Source organism: Zonotrichia albicollis, chromosome 7 (genome assembly GCF_047830755.1).
Source record: "Zonotrichia albicollis isolate bZonAlb1 chromosome 7, bZonAlb1.hap1, whole genome shotgun sequence".
Taxonomy (NCBI): Eukaryota; Metazoa; Chordata; class Aves; order Passeriformes; family Passerellidae; genus Zonotrichia; species Zonotrichia albicollis.
In genome coordinates this window covers 45,342,128-45,348,307 of record NC_133825.1, presented here as the reverse complement: position 1 = coordinate 45,348,307, position 6,180 = coordinate 45,342,128, and positions in this window count along the sequence as shown.

The following is a 6,180-nucleotide window of genomic DNA, read 5'->3' as shown; positions in this document are numbered from 1 at the left end:
CTGAGCTGCCACTAGCTCCCTTATTAAATTAGAACTGAAAACTGCAATCTGCAGCTCCTGAGCACATTTTATTTTCTGCTATCCTTGCTGCAGGGTCACCTGATAGGGCAGAGGGGCAGGAAATTGGGGACTCCACTTCTGCTCCAGGGGCTGAGTTGTGACTGCATCTCCACAGATTCACAGAAAGACAAACCTGGGTAATGCATAAAACCTGGAGTTCAGAGCAGCTGCAGGGAAATACTTTCCAAATTTAATCAATTTTCTGAAACAGAAGATTAGGTGATGCTTATCTGTGTTTACAGAACTGCAATTTTGGTCTGTAGTACCTAAAAGGATTTTTTTCAATCTTTGGCTGATTTTCCCCAGAACAAAGCTGTTCTCCTTTCCTACTGTTTATATTTCTAAATAGTCCAGGGCACTGGAAAACTAGATTTTTATTTCTAAGGGCATATTGCAAATTTTCTCATATCTTTCTAAAGTATCATATTTTGTTTCTTTTTTTTTTTTTTGGCTAACATCATCTATGCTGTGGTTTAAATATCATCTCTATTAGAAAAAAAAAATACAGATGGTGCAAAACACAAAAACAGTGGATCTGATTTCTAGAGGTTTATCCTGGCATGGAAAGATCCTTGCTAAGCTTTGGGACAGCACAGCCCTCCTTGTGTTCCCTGGTGCTGGGAATGTGGCCTGGCAGTTAAATGGAGCAGATCACTTCCACTCTTCAGCACATCCTGGGTTGCCAAAATACTCTGCCTTGGCAAGGTGAGAGAGCCAGAGCAGTCTGAGAAGCAGCAGAGTGCTGCCCTGGTTTCTTCTTTCATCCCACAAAAATCTTTTGAGATTTCTTAATTGTCAGTGATCTTCACTGAGAAGGAAAAAATCTTTAATTTTTTGCCATTGTGTAGAAAAATTTAAATATCATCCCAGAATAATCCCATGCTTAGGGCAGGCATTGGGATTGTGGTTCAAGTCTTGTGGCTCTTACCCAGATCAGAGCCTTTATTTCTTGCAGCCCAGTTCAGTCTATACCACAAGATCACTGCATGTGGGTTCTTTTGTCCTTTGAGAATTTTACTGGCTCTGTGTCTGTGTTTCCTGAAGCCCATCCTGCATTAGGTGCAAATTTTTGCTTTGAGAATTCTGTTTTAAGCCTTTACCCTCTGCTGCTTTAATCAACAGGAGCAGAACCCAGTTGTGGGACTGAAGTTCTCTGTGTTTCACCACGGGTTTTTAGCTCCACATCTTCCCTGGGAGCGATGCCAGGCCTGAACATCCAGGAGGAACCTGCAGGAGAGGGAGCTGAGCAGTCTGCAGCAATACCAAACAGGCAGCAAGACCCAGCAGAGCAATAAACAGATTAAAAGAAAGAATCTTGCATGACTGAGCCCTTGTACTGAGCACACAGTGTGGGATGCTGTGATCTGATAGTGTCTAGACAGCAATATCCTACATTATTTTTTTTTCCTCTCTAACATGAATACAGCCAGAAGTTTCCCAAAAGAAAATACATGAAGAGAATTTCAGGTTTACAGCTTCACTAGTCAAAGAATTCCAGGTAACTTCTGCACAGAATCCCCACCATGTTTTTACAATACACATTTATCTGTGTGCATGGTTCCCCTTTTTGCTTGTTCCAGGGCTAAAGTCTCAGAAACAAATCTTTGTAAGAGGTTGTGCAAGGTTGTGCATTTGTAATATCGTGCATTTATGTGTCAGTGAATGATGTTTTAATGTACAATCAGTGAGAATGTTCTTGTTCACCATTATTTAGCATAATTAAACAAAGATGCTGAGTGATTATGAAGTATGCATAATGCACAGAAATACATTTTAAAAACAAATGGGTTTGGAATAACATCTCTTTTAGTTCTGAGCAGTCAAATAAAGACATGTCTTATACAGCTCTGCTTCATGGTTTTGGTATAACAAACTCTTGAGCTGCAAGAATCAAAGTTTGGGGTAACTGTGATAAGCAGATGTCCAGGGAGTCATGTTCTCTTGGATTATTTCTCTTCAGTTTCACATAAAGATGCTGTGAAGCTTCTGGCTTTTTGAAGCAGCTCCAGTTAAGACAGAGGTACAGCCTTCAAAGTTTCTTCTTGTGAACCTCAGGAAAGCAACACTGCATCAGTTTGTCTGTGTATTTCACTCCCTGATTTTGCCAGGCACGTTTTCTGCTGTTGGCTCTCTGGGATCCCATCCAAAGCTTTTCCAGAGTTTAGACTAGGATCAAATAGGAGCAGTGTGACATAACAGAAAGTTTTCTTGTATTTTAGAATACATGTATCTTTTTTTGCTGCAAACAAGGAAGCTGACAGATGACAAATTCTGGATGGCATTTGAACTAAACTTCCACTAGACTGGCAGCGCCTTTATGTTTATTTTTGGTGGAATGACCTTTCCATGTGTAAAGGCTCGAGATGCTTCCTGATTAAGTTATACTTCCACATGAGAAACTTTCACCTCAGAGGAATTAGTTAAAATTTTAAGAAAAAGGGTGCTTCCATGAAGCATAAATCTGTAATGAAATTTGCTTTTTCTTGGTGTTTTTTGTATTTTTTTTTTTTAGTTGCTATTAATTTTTACAACCAGATTTTTGGAAGAGTTGATGAGCTTGATAAACTATGGAAAAAGAGAAATTACTCTTTTGGTTTTGACCTACAGGTAAATTACTTCCTCTTAGTAAAAGGTAACTGATCGCAAAATAAAACAGTATTTTGATGTAGGAAACTGCTCCTTATTAATGTTTTCTCATTTTTACAAGTTTTAGTCATTTGGCAATTATTTTCTGATTAATTATGAGTTATTATTTAATTAGTTTACTTTTCTCAGCTGCCATCCTGACCTAGGTGTGGTTTCCTACCTGTTTTCTGTGAGGGAAGAGCTTTGGTTGTGTCTGTATTGCAAAATTTAAACAGCTCAGACTATTAACCCTGTCTCCTTGTATACGTCAACCTTCCAGCTAAGTCAGGTAAAACTAAATACATGAAGCATTAGGCATTGGAGAGAGAATAAATATATAAAAGAAATAAAAGAAATCAAGATCAAGGAGTGGAAAACTTGTTTTCAGGACATGGTTTAAGTTCAGGCTCCTTTCCTGGTTGTATTCCATAATTCTGTGCTACTCACCAGTTAGCTCACAGGAATCTGGCCAGTCTGACCAAAGGCTGGGTAGCATTTGTGAGGAGATCTCCAAATTTTGCCCCAGGTATTTCTGTTTCACACTGGAAATTGTCCATATTTGAAGAGTGATTTCAAGTCTCACTACACCTCCTGTTTTTCAGAAGGATTAGATCTGTAAACAAAGAAAAAAAATCAAAGTAATTAGATTTAAAAGAGGCTGGATATCAAGAGTAACACTCTTGCCATTGAAGTAGAGATGATGAAGAGCAATAAAATGTATTTCAGTCTAGTTTCCTTCTGCCTGCTTCCCATCAGGGCTCTGAGCTCACTGTCCCACATCCTGCAGTGTCTGTGCTGGGTGAGAACAGCTCCTCAAAGATGCTCTCAGATCCCAGAGAGCCTTATTTCCTCTTGCTCCCTTCTGGGGAAGCAGCAGTGCCAGAGCAGTGCTGGTTTCTGCCTCCCAGGGCATCCCTATTCCTAATTCCACATTGTGCTACCTCCCAGGAGGACCTACAGCATCCTGAGGGAATGATTGAGAACTCAAACCTTTCCTGTGTCTTGATTTTCTTCACAAATCTGTAAAATGTGTGTTCTGTAGGGGAAAAAAAATTAAAAGTGCTTTGATTTTAGAGCTGAGGTGAAGCCCAGTCAGGAAACCATCTCTGCAAGATTTCACTGCCACACTTGGAATTAAGAATAAGGTATGCAGGCTAACAATTCCCAGCAGATTGGCTGCTCTGGCAGAGATAAATCAAGAGGCAAGTCCCAAACAATTCCTTTGCTGGAGTCAATACTCAGTGAAAACTGTGATGTTGTTGTAGCACCTGGGCAGATCTCTGTGTTATCCAAGCCAGATTTTTACCCACCAAACAGAGTGTGGGTAAAACAGAGTGTCCAAGCCATGGACAGCCAGTTTCTTTGGGAAGATGCTGTGGGAAATGTTGTTAAATTCTTTTCTAAAGCCCAGACAGACACATTCACAGCCTTTCCTCATCTACCACATGGGTCTCCCTCTCATAGAAGGAGGAGGAGGTTTTGCCTTTTCCTCATCTCTTGTTGTCTGGGTCTGATCCTTCCAAACAAATCTCAAAAGAAGTACTTTTTAACGGGAAAACACAGTTTCACAGTGGAGTTTTGGGGTTTTTTTTCCCCCAGAGAATTTCTCCTGAAATCAATGCTATCCAACTCTCTGAATACTGCAAATCCTAAACCCAGTAGAAAAACTTCACCCTCAGTACGCACTTGGGGAAGACTCAGTCAGTGTATAATTGCTTTATCTTTATAAAGCAAATTAAATATATTTATACCCACTTTTGCAGGGACCTTGAGGATCTCGGAAATGGAAACAAACATTAGTGTTTTTTTGTTTGTTTGTTTTTTCAATTGCTGCAGTATACAAAAACACATTGCCAAGGACTTGGCAGTTGAGGCAGTGCTGCACATCCTGATGTGGTCAGAACTGGGTGCCACGACTCCATTGTCTCACACCAGTCCTGCTGCATCTGGGAAATGCCACAACACTCCAAGAATTCCTGGCATTTACTGCCTCTAGACCAACAAAAAAAATCTTTGATGCCTGCTGGACACGGAGATTCCTTACCTGCAGATCTCTGGCTACTCAAAATCCATGCTTACAGTACTCCCCTAATTCCCTACATATCCAAACTGCTTTGGTTTTAATAAATTTTTAAGAGTTTATTACATTTTTAAGAGTTATTTAAGCCACCTCTCTCTGCACCCATGTGCTACAAAAACTTCTACCAGAAATGTGTGCCTGGCAACAGTCTTGCAAGTTTAAATTAAAGAGAGAAAAACATTACTGTGAGAGCAGCAGGCACAAAAATATTGAGTTTGATAACGATATGAGCAGTTTTCTCTGTGATATTACTGTTTTAGAAGGAGGGGGGGAGTATTTAAGAGTACCTGAATATTCAGTATGTGTACAAAGGGATTTTTTTCCAGAGTGAGAGTGCTGTGATTATTCTGCTGTGATTTATTCCAGAGTGAGAGCTGCATGTGAGGATGTTCATCCTCTGCCTGTGCAGAGTTATCCTGATCCATTCCCACTGACAATTCCTACCTTGGCTCTCTCGGTGGGGACCCCTAAACACCACACATCCCTTAATCTTCCCAGTGAGCTGATTGCTGCTCATGTACACACACAAGTGTGTGGCACATGAAACCAGAATTACTGAAAATTGTAAAAAATGTGTATTTTATGATTGGCTTTTTGTAAATATTAAAAGGAATATTATATGTGTTGTGCTAGAAAGTTATGCTGTATTAATTCTCTTAAGTAGTGTGGTAAATATAGTTTTAGGTTATAACAAAATGTTAAAATACAAACTATGCTATGTATGATACTTTTTTAAAAAAAGAAAGGACTTGCAGTGAGACAGCAGCCACAAAACACCTGAATCTTTCAGAGAAAGAGAATTTATTGCCCTCTTATCAGAAGAAACGAACTTCTTCCCGCCTCGAAAGCTCTGTTAGGATTCAGAGGAAGAAGTTGACGATGATCAGACAGAATCCTGTGTTTGAATGGAATTTATGCATCATGTATGAAGTGTATGAATATGCAACAGGCTGTTGTTTTTAAGGGTTAATCCTCTGTTAATGTGTCCTTTTCAGGCTTATGCTGCCCAGAAAAAGGTACCCGGACGTCCGTAACTATTTGTTCCTATTGCCTCATATTGTCCTGATTCAACTTGTCCAAATTATTATTACTCTAATTGTATTACTATTTTTATAACCATTTTATTACTATTAAAATTTAAAAAAATTAAAAACAAGTGATTGGCGTTTTTCACAGGAATCACGGGATCAGAGCGCTTTGGGCTGGAAGGGACTTTAGAAACCCCCAGCCACACAGCGGGCAGCTCGCTCCAAGCCCTCACAGCCGGGCCATCCCCTCCCGGGGCTGGCACTGACCCGTCCCGGTGTGGGCCCGCCCGGCGCAGCCACGCGGAATGGCCGGGATGAGCCTCGGGGCACAGCGGGCCGCGGCGTTTGTCCCCCGCACGCGGTGACACCGCGCTCCGCCACAGCCTT